The 16,782-nt window shown below is 38.0% G+C and overlaps 1 protein-coding gene across 5 annotated transcripts in view; it reads left to right on the plus strand.

The window, feature by feature from the left end:
• LOC137132113 (inactive N-acetylated-alpha-linked acidic dipeptidase-like protein 2) overlaps positions 1-16,782 on the plus strand; it is a 457,260-nt gene that overhangs the window by 45,804 nt on the left and 394,674 nt on the right. The window contains exon 2 of one of the 5 annotated variants that reach the window (XM_067514229.1): positions 16,165-16,238. The exons of the other annotated variants lie outside the window; for them this stretch is intronic. The gene's annotated coding sequence lies outside the window, so the exon portion shown is untranslated. The remainder of the gene's footprint in view (positions 1-16,164; positions 16,239-16,782) is intronic. 5 annotated transcript variants of the gene reach the window in all.

The following is a 16,782-nucleotide window of genomic DNA, read 5'->3' on the forward strand; positions in this document are numbered from 1 at the left end:
TCATATGAATGTGTATATTTTGTTGGGTTTCAAACCAGGTAGAAGAAATTAAGTTTCTTGATAAACTCAACTTATTATTTGTGATTGGTGAAACAAGCATAACCATTGTAACTAGAAGTAGAAACCTTGGTCTCTCTGTCCTTGTCAGGCGTACTTATGTTTGTCTGAACAAAGTACCATCTCTGTTTATCCTGTCTGATTTTTATGTTTCATACTGTTTTCTCTTCCTTTCGGCTGTTCCCATTCAGGGGTCGCCACAGCGAATCATGTGCCTCCATCTAACCCTGTCCTCTGCATCCTCTTCTCTCACACCAACTAACATCCATAAATCTCCTTTTTGGTCTTCCTCTAGACCTCCAATATATTCACAGTTGCTCCTCTGAACATGTCCAAACCACCTCAGTCTGGCCTCTCTGACTTTACCTCCAAAACATCTAACATGAGCTGTCCCTCTGATGTCCTCATTCCTGATCCTGTCCATCCTCGTCACTCCCAAAGTGAACCTCAACATCTTAAGCTCTGCTACCTCCAGCTCTGCCTCCTGTCTTTTCTTCAGTGCCACTGTCTCTAAGCCGAACAACATCGCTGGTCTCACCAGCATCTTGAACACCTTTCCTTTCATTCTTGCTGATACTCTTTCACCACACAACACACCTGACACTTTTCTCCACCCGTTCCAACCTGCCTGCACTCGCCTCTTCACCTCTTTTCCACATTCTCCGTTGCTTTGAACCGTTGACCCTAAGTACATAAAGTCCTGCACTTTCTTCACCTCTGCTCCATGTAACCTCACCGTCCCCCTGGGTCCCTCTTATTCACACACATGTATTGTGTCTAAGCTTCATTCCTCTGTTTTCCAGAGCAGACCTCCATCTCTCTAGATTGTCTTCCACCTGCTCCCTGCTCTCAATACAAATCACAATGTCCAATGGTGGAAAGTGGTGGAATAAGTACTCAGATAATTTACATTTACTTACAGCAATACCAGTTTTTAAATACTGTTACTGTTTTTAAAGTAAAAATACTGCATTCAAAAGTTTGGCTCAAAGTGCAAATGGTTAAAGTGCCTGAACATGGTCTTTATGCAGAATAGCATTTCATGATAATAATCCATCCATTATCTGTCACCGCTTATCCTAATGGGGTCGTTGGGGGGCAGAGCTTATCGCAGCAGTCATGAGGTGAGAGGCGGCGTATACCCTGGACAGTTCACCAGTCCACAGACACACATACACAGACAACCAATCACACTCACAATCACACCTACGGGCAATTTTAGATTCACCAATTACCTTAACATGCATGTCTTTGGGCGAGCCCACATCCTTCTAGCTGTGAGGCAGCAGCACTAACCACTCCACCACAATGCTGCCCCATAATAATAATAATAATATAAAATAATAATAAGTAAGTGTTTTCATTTACTGTGGGATTAGAATTATTGATGCATTAATGTGCTTACGTCGCATCACATTTAAGTTGCAGCTGGTAATGATGAAGGTTATTTTTTCAACTCGATACACAGTTGTAATAAACATATGTTTTGGATCTAATTATTAGAATTAGAATTTGAATTACTTTACATACTGTTGGGAAAATTGTTGTAAAGTAGATATATTATGATTTGACTGTATATTCTGAGAAGTTATATTGTATACAATTATACAATAGTCCTCAAACAAATGTAGTCTATAAAAAGTTGTTGTGCATCAGGGCATTTGAAACCACATTTGTTGATATTTTAGAACATGTTTTCGAATAAAAAAATCTAATTTTTGAAATAATTTAAATTAGTTTGCATTATAATGGTTTTCTTAACGCTTGGCATTAAAACCAGATTTAAGTGTAAAAAGTCAGAACTGGAAACCCAATTTGCGTTATTTTGGTGAAACTATACAATGGTCACTCATTCTAACCCTTTAGAATCTTTGCAATTGTATTGAAAATGAAAATGAAAAAAAAATCAATTCTTCGTTGAAAGCACCTTTAGCAGGAATTATAGTCTCAAGTCTGGGCAGTTTCTTCCATTCTTCTTTACAGTACCTCTCAAGCTCCATCAGGTTGGATGGGGAGTGTCAGTGCACAGCCATTGTCAAATCTCTCCAGGGATGTTCAATCAGGTTCAAGTCTGGGCTCTGGCTGCGCCACTCAAAGACATTCACAGAGTCGTGCCATAGCCACTCCTTTGTTATCTTGGCTGTGTGCTTAGGGTTGTCCTGTTGAAAGATGAACTGTTACCCCAGTCTGAGGTCCAGAGTACTCTGGAACAGGTTTTCATCAAGGATGACTCTGTACATCTTTTTAGGTATGACGCAACGAGCTTTGCACACTTTTATTGGGGATTTTGTGCTGTTCTTCTTTGCAAATCCTCTCAAGCTCAGTCAGGTTGTATTTTAGGTTCAGGTCTCTCCAAAGATGTTCAACAGGTTTTTATCAAGGATTTCTCTGTACATTGCTGCATTGATCTTTCCCTAGATCTTGACTAGTCTCCCAGTTCCTGCCACTGAAAACATCCCCACAGCATGATCCTCCCACCACCGTGCTTTACTGTAGGGATGGTATTGGCCAGGTGGTGAGAAGTGCCTGGTTTCCTCCAGACATGACACTTGGCATTGAGGCCAAAGAGTTCAATCTTTGTTTCATCAGACAAGATAATTTTGTTTCTCATGGTTTGAGAGTCCTTCAGGCGGGCTGTCATGAGCTCAAGTTTGAGTGTCATGGCAAAGGCCATGAATACTTATGTACATGTGATTTTTTTGTTTTTATTTTTCAAAGAAATGTGTAAAGATTTTGAACTAGCTTCTTTAATGACGTGATTTTGAGGTATTCTTTGTAGAATTTTTAGGAAAATAGTGATTTTGAACCACTTGGAATAAGGCTGTCACAACAATGAATTTAATGCTGGATGTTTGCTTTGTGGATGCACTGTATAATATGTGCAGCTGTGATCTAAAACATATTTTGACACTGCTTTTTACTCGTTGTATGTAGCACGATGATGTAAAAGTTTATATTGTTTCTTCTTCTTAGAAGTAACAACTGTTGTTACCTACCCTGATTTGTAATATGAGCATGAAGGCTTTTTTTAGACTTTAATTCATGGCTTGGGCTGCTTATGCATGTAATTCAAACAGTCTTTATTGACAACTCCACATTTTGTGTGATGCAGCTACATGTGCCATGATGCCTTACAGAAAATTGCCACATTCAGAGGTTGTGCCACACTGCACAGTACAGTAAATAGAAGTTCCCAGTTAATTATGATTTAGTGTTCTGTTCTTGGTAATGAGCTCAGAATCTGTTGGAGTGAATGTTCATGTGAAAAGGGCATGTTGAGTACATCCTGCACCTCCACCAGAGATTCACACCTCAAGGAGGGTTCTTAATCACATGGAAGCACATGAGAGGATTGTGACTGCCACTGCAGATCACAGAGAGTGTCACCATAATGCATGGATTCAAACTACTGACCTCCACATGCTGGGTTACTTCTTTTTAAGACCGTCTGAATGGGACTCTTGGGCAAGCCTTTTAAGACTGCTGATTGTTCTTTATATTTAAGGTAAATAGGAGATCCAGATTTAAACTTACCATTCTAAATCAGTAGCCAATAATCTATTTTAATCTATTGTATTTGCAATATGCCATCTTCAATTTATTTCTACAAATAAAAGTTTACTTTATAATTCCGCGTTTTAAGCTGTGTTTTCATAATGCTCCAGCTTTATCAGTAATCATTCCTTTGCCCTTACGTATTGTTAAAGGCAGTGTTGGGTAAGTAGTTCACCAATCATAGAATAAACTACCATAAACTGCCCTAACATTTAGAGAGAACTACTGACTATCCAGCAGCACTTAGTGTAGTCTCAGTGGTTGTGGTGGAATCATTCTTTAAATCTAAACACATCTAGATGACTCTAAAATGTAAGTGTAACTGTGGCAACAATTAGCAAGTCAGCTAAAAACACCAACATTTACAATAAACTGAATGCCAAGTCATAATACTGCATTACTGTAATTAGTAACTGTAATTTCTTTAATTTAAATGGTCAAGTTACTGTGACTGCTACGATTACTCCAAACACTGCTTAATGAAAGTTGTATACATCTGGTGTATGTTAATACAACCATAGATGCAGGCAGAGTTAGTATTAATTTATAGTTATCATAAACCAGTGTATTATTTATCTGTAAATTCTTTCATTTAATTTGAAATAGAAATGGGTATCTACACACAGGTTAACAAACGTTACGGTTTAACAAGGGTGATGACTTGGTCTATCAATAATCAATATCAATAATCTAAAAAAGTATCAAAAATCAGACTGTGCTGATTAATTAGAGCTCCATAACCACTGCGGTTCCATTGGAGGAGTCTCTCCAAGTCTATATTATTTTTATTTTATTTTATTTTTGTATCAACACGTTGTTATAACCTAACCGAACAGTCAACTCTTATGGTTGGTCAACCTTAGGCAGGTACAGTTATAATAAATTGAGCAAAGAAAAAAGTAGGGTGAAGTATTTATATGGCGAGAAAGTAATATGTAGTTGCAGTGGGTGGATGGCTCAGGAAACACAATGTGTTCCTAAAAAAAACAAACAAAAAAAAAAACTAATAACCTGATATTGGAAGTATGATAATGAAAGTACTCCAGGAATAATGAGGTACTTATTTTGGGTTAATCTACTTTTTTTGAAATAAACCTAATGAAGTATTTTTTCAGTAAACTTTACCACACACTGAAGTGCTTAAACTGATTATGTTTAAGATTGTTTGCACGAGGACAAAGATCCACTATGCTCCTGTATGAGGTACCAACAAGCTTATATAAGTTACAGATCTTGTAGTGTCATATCACCAAAAAGCACATTTCTACATGCAATTTCTTGTTTGTAGCCTTCCAATATTGCAAGATATGCTTGTAGTCAAACTGACTGGGTTCTAAAAGCTTCTGTTCCGACTGGGTTGACATTATATTCATACTCTATATTCCATTAAATTTAAGTGTTAAACAATCTTTATTCCATTTATACAGTGCAGCATCTAGGTGCACAGTAACATGCTCAGCAGTAAGTGCACCTACTCCATTAGCTTTTTTCCTTTGTTCGTGACCTGTGTGACCTTCTCTGTGATTATGTGTCATGATGGACTCAAGGTTCCAGGTACATGTATTTAATCATAGTGATGGTCATGATGGAGAATTTACTGCCTAGAACTGGCAGCATGGCAGTGACATATGTTCATACAGTACACACATAAAGAGACCCACACACATACACACACATGCCCCTTCTCAAGGTGGAATAGCCAGCAATCTAAGGGAAAAAAAAAAAAAACACTACCTGGATCCTCTCTATAATGCTGTTATAAACATGTATTATTCATGTTACTGTCTAAATCAAAAATGGCCAAGTCATTACTTTGTAAAAGTTACAGCAATAGGATACATGCCCATTTTCTGGCCTGTAAAGATTTTAAATCAAGAACTGTACAAAAACACAAAGAGCCAGAATAAGATGGTAGAAATCGCATGTTGCTGAATCCGATGGCTTGGCCATGTCCTCAGAGTACAGTAGAACAGAACCACATCCCCAAATGTGCTTTTAAGCTGGGTACATGCTACAGGATAAATGAGCAGATTTTGTGCCCTATTTGCTCCTTTGCACAATTGTGAGAGTTTTGATGGCTCTGCTGCTACTTTTTCCACAGAACAAACTACACATGTACACATGTCCACATCCAGCTGTGACAAAAGTTGTGATCTGAGGACCTTACATAAGGAGGTCATTAGCTGGTTATGTGCAGAGCTCGGGGTATAAAAACTAAGTCAACATTAAGACATGTAAGCTATTGAGTACGGGGCATTGTGCTTCGAATCATAAGGGAAAAACACAAAATCCTGAGAGTTAATACTGTAATACCCAATCTGTCTTGGAAGGCCTTGATATGATTTGTAAAGAACTGCCATAGTAGCAGACTCTGTAGTACTAGGGAGATCTTGAGTTATTATTATTACTAATTTTTAATATTATTATACTAACACTACTATTGCACTGGACTAAGTGTCTTAGAGATACATATGACACACAGCTTATAGTAGCTATTTCTATTTTTTTATTATCCCACTGTAAAGGGTCTGCACTTATATAGCGCTTTTCTACCTAAACTGCTTCTTATTCACCCATTCACACACACAACCACACACACACACTCATACACCGATGGGGGAGCTATGCAGCTTACCAACGTTTACCGGGAGCAAGTTAGGGTTCAGTGTCTTGCTCAATGACATGTGACCGGAGGAGCCGTGGATTGAACCAACAACTGTGAGATTGGTGGTTCGCTTTTAATTTTTAGACTTTTTTTTTTAATTTAATTTTACAATTACGCGGGAGAACAAGTCAAAGAAGCTATTAAATTTGGTTCCTCATCCACCATGGGTAAAAAAAAATGTGAATAATATTTGAATCAATTATTAAAAAATACAAAAAAAAGTGAGAATGATTTTTAAAAATTGTGCAAACATTGTAAACAAATAAGTGCATTTTCCAAACTCCAACATAAACCTTAGTAACATAGTAATGTAATCAGGATAGAAACGTTATGGTACTTTATGAAGCAGTTTGAGAGACAGAGTTTGAGAGACCTTGATTGTCTGTGTTACAATCAATAGTAATGTTTTTGAAAGCCTCTGGAAGTTACCATGTAAAGTTCCTTGCCCGATAAAGGGTTAACAAGGTCAAACTCAGATGAACTTATTCTAATCTATTCAATAGCATTCTCATCAAGTGGACAATCTGGCATCATGTATTACTCTATGTTATGCTGCATAAAGGTCAGCTTGTCCGTCAGTCAAACTACTTACAGCATGGTTCATTAGGCACTGACACACTCTGCAGGCATGTTACATAAGTCAAATGCACTTCTGTTGACCAAAGGTCCAACAGTACCTCTCATGTCTGATTCTAAGTGCTTGCCTTTATGGGCTGAGGATTTTCAACATCGATATCAGGTTCAATGAGAGATGTACAAGACTAGAAAACAGCAAGGGATAGCTCTCACTGCCTCTGTGAGCTCAGCTATAATTAGTCATCCAAATGTCACAAGAACACAAATTCCCCAGGCTTAAATCTTTCCAGACCGGCTAAGAAAACATTATCATTTTGAGCTAAACTCCCTCTGTCAGAAGTTTTAATCTAAACCACATCAAATATGTGGAAAAGCCAGATCCAATATGAAGTGAACATTTTTTGTTTATTAACAGGGTCCAAGCATAGTGTGTCAAATAATAAAACTATCTGTAGCATCTGAATGCTTATTTTTAACCATGTGCCTGGAACTTTACCGTTTACAAGCACTCAAAGTGTTGGAATCATTGCAGAGTAAAGCTATTAATAATTACATTGGTACTGGTTAATGAAAGCTGTCCATGTTTGGTTTTTCTACACTTTGAAAATGTTATACACAATTTCTTTCCAATTTTTAATCACACCATAGATGTTCAAGTTTACAAGTTAGAAAATGTGTATATGGTAAATGGTCTGCTTATACAGTGCATTTATCCATGTGCTTTACAAAGTTGCTTCTCATTTACTCATTCACACTGGCTGCTCAGGTGAGCACTTTGCATGGCAATTTGGGGTTCAGTGGTTTTCCTTGGGATACTTTGACTTACAGCCAGTAGGGACAGCGAGTCGAACCACTGACCCTGGGGTCTGTGACAACACTTTCTCATCCAAAAGCATCAGATAATGACGTTCTTAAGCCGTTAAATTCTGACACAACAGGTACCCTTTGGCATTACTATTTGATGCCAACAGCATCCGGTATTGACACTCATTTTGGCGTCGCTACACGGTGCTCCAGGATCATCACTGTTTGAGAGATAGGCACGAAAACTTGTGTAATTACAGTGTAATTACATAAAAACAAAACATTGCATTGACACTGGCCCACACGTAGTTCCTTACTATAGTAACCCACATGTGCCACTCTGTGTTACAATCAAATCCTGTGTCTTGTCGTACCATCCACCACGCTGTCCAGATTACTACAAGACTTTTTTATTTTATGTAATACTTCATTGCTTTATGTGTCAAATAGGTTCCATTGTACTACACTGGAACTCTGAGCATCAATCACCGACGCAAACAGGTACCCTAAGTGTCAGCATGTAAACCAGAAGGGATTAGACAAAGTGGTGCTTTTTGACACCGTGGGAAAGCGAATGGGCTGTCTGTGACTGCCTGTTTAACCGACTGAGCTACAGCCACCTACGAGTTTACAAGTTAAAATTCAGCAGTCAGCAGTGCCAAGAGGTTACAGAATGATCACTCAATGTAGGATATCATTAACCATTAAAAATTCAAAAGGCTACTAACAGATTAACAGCTCAGCTATAATTATTGGAATAATTGGGGCGACTGTGGCGCAGGATGGTAGAGCGGTTGTCCACCAATCTCACAGTTGTTGGTTCAATCCCTGGCTCCTCCGGTCACATGTCGAAGTGTCCTTGAGCAAGACACTGAACCCCAACTTAGTTGCTCCCGGTGAGTGTTGGCCAGCTGCATAGCAGCTCCCCCATTGGTGTGTGTGGATGGATGAATTAGAAGCAGTGTAAAGCGCTTTGAGTGCCAATAGGTAGAAAAGCGCAAAGAACATTTAACAATTAAGTCAGAATTCAAAAAATACAATAAAATTACAAAATTTCATTTTTCATTTTCCTATAAGACTATACATGAATTTACGGACTGTAGGATGGGGGGGAAATATAAAGAAAGAAAATAGAAATGTAGACAATTGAGGAAAGTACTAAAGGGGATAGAAGAGTTTAGAGGTGAGAAATGAGCAATAGTGAACACGTAGGTAAGCAAGGGGGAGATTGTGGTGACAGGAGAGGGAGGTACAGACGAGTGGACCCGGCAGATGGGAACGTTCAGAGCTTGCTTGTTTTCCCAGAAATGTCACAACTGTAAAAAAGGTTTTATAATGCATCAATCACAGTGGAGCTGCACCTCCAGGAATAGTCGTGGGGTTTTGGAAATGAGAGCACCACATTGAACTGCAGAGGTAATCTCCACTGCACAGTTCAGGTGACTGCACGGCTCACACAGAGGGGGAAATGGAAAGGAGAAAACCTGAAACAGAAATGAGTAGGGAAGAGAAAAAGGTGAGAAGGAGACAGGTAGACATTTTGACATTATATTGTGCTGATCTAAATTTGACTGCCCTCTAAAATACTGTACCTTTTAAAAGATCACACAGGTCTTAGCTGGCCTTTCTCGAGCAGTTCAGTGAAACGCTTCTAGGGTAAAAGCATTATTCCTGTGAAGTACCTCACACGGAATGAACAAGTCTCTCACTCCTAAACATTATCCCAAGAAAAATCACGGTTTTGTAAACTGGTCATGATAAACATTTTCTAATCTTTCCTAATGTGGTTAAGGTTGGGTTGTGGCATTTAAAACATCCTAGGTAAAACTAAAAATCATAGTTAAAGTTTTCTGGTGTCAGTGGCTACTGTAATTTCATTGTACCATGTGTTGTGCATCTTCTTAGAAATTTAATTTAAGATGTAATTTGTGTATGTATGACCAGTTTGGTAGAATGAAACAATCTGAACAGCACCTTTGAATGACCCCCACAGCATAAAGCATTTTTTTTAGATGTAATTAGCTTGTCTACAATTAACAGTATCTACATGCTTGCTTCTTATTTTGTTGTTTTCTCTTCGCCACGATCTCAGTATTAATGTCTTCAAGTGTAGCTGTAGTTTTTGCCTGTGCAGTAGAAAAAAGGAAGTTCTCGATGAAGAAAAGTCATTGTTGGTCGTGGATCATTAGGCCTGACTCTGCCCCCTCCTGGATAACCTTTTAAATCCTCCAGACATACACACATACAAGAGAAATTATGTGAACGATGAGTCCAATGGCAAAAAGCAAGTACAAACCCTCCCTGAGCCCATTTATAGCGGGAAAAAAATTCTATCAAAACTAATGTCTTTTTTTTACGTAGCTTTCTTCTAGCTCTTTTTGTCTTGTCTTTGTTCTCTAGGTTGCTAACTTTATCTGCCTGGGTCTAGGCAGGTAGCATACAGTGGATACAAGGTTAATGAAAGCACTGAACTAACAATAAACGTGCCCTTTAGAAAAAATGAGCTAGAAATTGGTGAAATTTTCTCTCCAGAGAATTGTGGAGTTGCTTGATAAGTCTCTGTCACTCAATCAGTCAATCAATATTTGCTATTGTAAACATTGTGATTAGTACAGCTTTAATTCGCTCTTATGATTTTGTTGTGGTTGTGCTAGGAATTACATGAAAACCAGTAGTGAATTGTAAATCAAGCATTTATAGCTGTCATGCTGTAACCTCCACTGATACCCCGTTTCATCAATAAATTCAGCTCAAGGTCACTGAAAAAAATGTGCTATTATTAAGAGAAGAAAAGTCTTATCTGCAATCATTCCTGCACACACATGGCAAATATAAATCACTGTTTAAAAAAAATCATAATACAGTGAAGTAATCAGATCCTACTATGTACAGACTACTACTGCATATAAAAAATTCTGCTCGCCACACTATATATTTATCTTGCATCAACCCACGTGAGCTATTGTGGAACGCAGTGTTCCTTTGTGATTGAATGAGGCTTTTTATAGCCTCGGTTACATCGATTTTAGGCAGTGTATGAAATTTTATATGACATGCAAAGTGCTTCAGGTCCCCGAGGCATTTATGGACAAAATATTTGTGTGACTTTGCAAAAGTGTGAGAAGAAAGTCTTTTATTGGAAGCGTGTGCGTGCGTGCAGAGTGTGTCTTCTCAGGTTGATTAACACGGAGATGCTCAGAGGTAATTTATGTTGGGTAAACAAGACAACAAGGTTGTATTCCTGATTTTTCCATTCACTTGCAGTAGAGCCAGCTGATAAAATGTAGAAGGTGTTATTTATTGCCATCTGAGCAGTGCTCATTTGTGTAGTTTAAGGTTTCTAAAAGATTGTTTCAAAAATGTATTTGGCTAAAGGGGCAATGTTTTGTAGTACTTTGTGCAACTTCCTATTACAAATATTTGTCTAGTTAGATGTCTCTTGAAATGACCAAAGGACAGCTGGTGTGAGTGTGTAGGTGTCAGTTCGACAGAAAAATATTTTTCTGTATGTGCTGTATGTGTAAATAGTCAACTGACCAAACAAATGCTGACATTTGAGCAAGAGCTTAAATGTTTACTTTTTGACCTCCTCTTAAAATATTTCTGTGTCTTATTCCAATACATAGATTCGCATCAAATTAGGAAAGGAAATGGAAAAACGAATACATTATCCCAAATAAGGATGCTTCTACACCATGTGCACTACATGGTATAGTTGAGTAAACAACAACCAATAATGCTCTGTGGCCCAGTTAGTTCTGATTTTGAACCAAGATGCAATAGAAAAACATCTAGGTGATTTTGACATAAGGTTCATAGGGTCGAGCATTGTGGTCACACACTGTAATGCTCGTATATCCGTGTGATTAATAAAGAAAAACAGAAGTGAAGGATGTGATGAGACTCACAAAGAACATCTTGTCATATATTATATAAAGTAAAAATCCGCATGTAGTAAGGTTGCAGTGCATAAAAACCCCATCACAAAGATAGATGCACATGTGAGCGTCACTGCAAATCAATAAGAAGTTGCTTTGAATGATCATCTTTATCCTAAATGAAACATTTCTATCCTGATTTGAGTGGTTTCTTCCAGGTTTACAATGCTCTTACCCAAAGGTTACAAAGGGGTCACTGGATGGTTTGAGGAGTATGAAAATAATGTCAGTTATACCTTATGTCCTTATTTTATAACTGGAAAAGTCATAAAATTGCAAACCAATTGACCACATACAGCACCATGAAGCAGGACTGGACTGGAATTGAGTGATCAGAGTCATCTTGTTTGAAAGCACGTTACCAAGTTTGATTTTTGAAAAGGGCACTTATTTGTTTAAAAGGTTTAAAATTCTTTTCACTATTGTTTTGGTCACATGCAATGACTTATAGCAGTTGTTTTTGCACTTTTTAGTGCATGTGATTTTTTAACAGTATATTTGAAAATACTTGACAGTATTTTGAAGTTCCATAAGACATAAGGCTTGACAGATTTTCTGACATTCTTCTTTACAAATCCTCTCAAGCTCAGTCAGGTTGGGTGGGGACCGTCGGTGAACAGTTATTGTCTGGTCTATCCACAGATGTTGTTGTCAAGTTGGAAGGTGAAGCATCTGCCTGGTCTGAGGTCCTGAGCGCCGTGGAACAGGTTTTCATTGAGAATATCTCTGAACTTTTATCCATTCAGCTCCTCCTCATTCCTGACCAGTCTCTTAGTCCCTGTCGCTAAAAAACAGCCCCCATAATGCTGCCACCACAATGCTTCACTGTAGGGATGGTATTGGGTAGGTGATGAGCAGTGCCTGGTTTCCTCCAGACATAACATTTAGAATTGAGGCCAAAAACTTTAATCTTGGTTTCATTAAATGACAGAATCTTGTTCCTCACAGTCCTTCAGGTGTTTATCTGTAAATAGCTTTCATGTGTTTGGACTGAAGACAGGCCATAAAACCCTGATCGGTAGAGGGCTGTTGTGTTGGTTGTCCTTCTGGAATTTTGTCCATCTTCCGACAGGATCTCAGTGCTCAATCAGAGTGTCCATCATCTTGGTCGCCTCTCTTTTACTAGCCCTTATCCCCTTATTGCTAAGTATAGCCATGTGTCCACCACTTGGAAATGTCCTGGTTTCATTTGAGAATTATGGAATCCACTGTGCTCTTGGAAACCTGCAGCAAAGCAGAAATTTTTTGTAGCCTTCCACAGTAATCTTGTTTCTCTACAGGCAGTTCCTTTTACCTCATGGCTTTTGTTCTGCATTGTCAGCTGTGAGGCCTTCTATAAAGCAAAAAAACATCTCGACAAAAATCAAGAGAATTGTGAGGTTCCCGAGCTAAATTTCAAATGTTGCAAAGTGTTGGGTTCTGACAACCACAACAGCGCTGATTACACCTGGAAATACAGTTCAACAACAGTGAAATAACACACAAGAGTCGACTTTTGTCTTTTACTTGCACAAGGGGAGCCCGGCGGGGTCTTAGTGACTTAACACTTCACCCGAACTCAGCCAACTCCACCGGGCTCTTCCTTGTTCACACTATTTATTGGGAAACAGAGATCAAAGCAGATAGAGAGTTCAATGCAGAAAAACAACTCCTTATAAGTAATATGAAAATAATGACATCACATAATGATAATATAGCGTTGCATTGTTTCCTTGACCACTGGACAACCGACTTAAAGGTAAACTACAAAGTCAACTATCAAAGGCAAACTATCAAAGCTACATGGTGTCACTAATGACATCATCAGTACATAGACACGTCACAAACATACATTACATTTAATGTTGGAAACAATTAACAAACCCTAACATTCCCTCCTGTTTATCAGTATGTGATCCTGCTAAGTTATCTTCTACATGTGTAACACTTAGTTTCCTATTTTCAGTACCAGTTTCATTTTACATAGCATTATCATCATTCATGCACCCATTGTTAGTTTCCTGTAATGTTTTGCAGGACTCACCCAGGTTTGGATCTTCAACATCCATTCTTTGCAACAGTACATAGTTAGAAAAGGTTTGATATCATGGATCTTAGGCAGGGTATAATACATGCAAAGAGCAAAAGAAATACAAACAGTATAATCAAAAATGGAGTCAACAGTTTAAATAACTTCTGCCACCAGGACCCAGACAGGAACCACGACAGCCAATTTGGTCCTGGGACATCACCTTTTGCAAATCCTTTAACACATTCATAGCTTCAGAAATGTTTGTGTTTACTTCATCAGGTATATATGTACAGCAGGCTGTTCCTAGTTTTACACAGACTCCTCCTTCAGAGGCAGTCAGGAGGTCCAATACCATCCTGTTCTGAAGCGTCATGAGTCTTAAGGCATCTATTTCACTGTTGTTGAACTGTATTTCCAGGTGTAATCAGCGCTGTTGTGGTTGTCAGAACCCAACACAAAGGGTCTGAATACTAGTGATAATCGCGTTATTTTTTAAAAATTTACAGACATTTCTAAAATTCTGTTTTCTCTTTGTTACTATTTGGTACAGCCCTGAGACAGACTGGTGAACTGTCCAGGGTGTACCCCGCCTCTAGCCCTATGACAGCTGGGATAGGCCCAAGCCCCCCATGACCCTACTCTGAATAAGTGGTTACAGATAGTGGATGGATGGATTATGCATGTCATGTCATATCATTCATCCTTCACTCAAAATTTTGCTTGTGAAATACTGGATACTCCTAAAGCATCCTAAGCCAACATGTTAGTGGTAACATTTCTCTTTTTCAAAGGGTCCACCATATATACCCTCCCATTTGGCTGCAGTATTAGAAAGTGTTAAACCTTGTAATGCTATGAAAATATGATTTGTGATATTACATGCACATAAACAACTTAGTGGTTCACTGAAATCCGAAACTATGCTTCTTTTAACGTCTGAAATGACTAGTTAAGCATTAATGTGGGTAAATTCAGGATGATTCATGATAATGAATGAGTAACGCTGTTGTTGTTTTGACGGAACTTCATGCAGTGAAAATAATTAGTCCAAGTGCTCGTACCTGATGAGCCATTTCTCGAGCTTATTATGTGCCTTCATTCAAACAAAAGTATTAGTGGTACTTCACTACATTCTCACAATGAAGGGCCACTTCCCTTTCCTTAAGTCATAAGGAATAAATGAGAACTGACAAAGAGTCATGTGGGCTGTAATGTGAATCAGATCTTGCTCGTGGATCAGTACTGGGAATAATTAGAAGGTGACAACAGGTTTTCACGAACCAAATGCATTTGTGTGTTTTAGCAGTTCATATTGTCTTACAGCTTAGATTTCACTAATCAAATTAAAGACATTTTTAATAACATTTTTTTCCAATTAGTGGCATATAGTTTAAACAGTATTACTCTTTTGCTACATACCAATTCACAGTTTTCAGGGTTGAATTATTAGTCATTGTGCACATGATAGGCCACATAAAATACAGAAAATGAAGAAGTTGATAATGATTAATTGTGAAATTATTTATTTTGTTTTATTAATTACTTAAACGGTAGTAAAGCAATTTATACTTCATTATTATTTCAACAATGTAATAAATTGTAGCTACATTTGTCTGATTACTTCCTAAACATGAGGTGTTTTAATTAGTGCCACTAGTTATGTTTATTATACTTGTGATTTTGCTCACAAAACATTCTTCTGTGTGATTTTAGAAGAACATAAAGTATAAACTTTGGAATTAAGGACACAGCTTGTGTATGCTACATTTAGTGAACCTCAGAAACTTGAACAAAAGTACACTGTTGGACTTAAACAAAATCCTTATGTTATTCACTGTATTCTAACTCTAAAAAACTGTGTCTGTGATGGCAGTTTGGACTGTGCTTGGCAAAATTACTTTTGTCATGATTGAGCTTCTATCATACCTGTTTAAAAGCAGTAGAGCAAATATTTCATAGAAGTGTTGAGTATTTCTGATGTTGCTAGCCGATGTGAGTGTTATGCTCATTACCTAATGAGCGTACTAGCAAGTAGAGGTCCCTACTAGCCCATAGCTATGTAATGGATTACAACAGGTTAAAGCCACTGAATGCTGTTTGCTGGGAGAGACACCAGAAGCTGTGTTAAAAGTTTGAACGACAGCCTAGTTTACATGTAGATATTTCTTTTTACTTATAGTGGCAAAAATTTTATTGCCTCTTATCACACTTGGAAATGTTTAATTGGTGGAGACCCACTGGAAAAGGGGATCCCAGGGACTCAGTGTCTCTAAGGGTAACATTTATTTCCTCCAACACATAATGGATAATATCTTCCTTTCCTAAAAGCATCTTTTATTGAGTACTATGTTAATACAAGTTGTAGAGCCGATCTTACTCGTATCTGATGGTCCGACAATTAGTTCACTTCAGGGATCGTTCTATGATGATCATTGAACATTCATTGTATTTGTTTCTCATCTTAGCCGATAACGGAGTAATTTTATGTTTACAAACAGAAATTTCCCAAACATGTTCACAAAACAGTTTCATCAACGACTGTCTGTTCCTTTCAACAGCTGAGCTGAACTGAACTCTCCTGAAACAAAACCATTGCCATGCGTCCTTGACAACTAGACAACAAACTTAAAAGGTAAACTATAAATGCAAACTATAGAGACAATCATCAAAGCCAAATAATGTCACTACTGACATCATCAGTACGCATACGTATACTTAATTTAATTAACCTTACAATACACAACCCAAACAAAAAACAGAGGAAACCCTGGTTGGCTCATACACAAGTGAAATAAATGACAAAACTTACCACTTGTTATGCACCTGAATTTCTGTAAGGTTTACCCTTGACCTGCACATACATTTCTTTTTGTCATAAAGTGTAATGTATTTCCAAGTTCAAGAGAATGGAATAGGTTTGAAATCTGTACAGACTCTAATTCAGTCTTACCTCCTAATCGCACTCCTTAAAGACATCTGAGTGAAAAGGGAAATACAGTATCAATTACAATGTGCTGGTGTGCTGCCAGGCGCAATCGAACATGAAAAGTGGCAGCTTTGAAATCTGAAAGTTATTTCGGAGGCAATGTTTTAGCACTTAAGAGTAAAAATTAATAATTGAGCTCATTGCTGTGGAAGACGGAGAAAAAAGACAAAAAAAAAAAAAAAAGAGATGA

This window comes from Channa argus, chromosome 8 (genome assembly GCF_033026475.1).
Source record: "Channa argus isolate prfri chromosome 8, Channa argus male v1.0, whole genome shotgun sequence".
Taxonomy (NCBI): domain Eukaryota; kingdom Metazoa; phylum Chordata; class Actinopteri; order Anabantiformes; family Channidae; genus Channa; species Channa argus.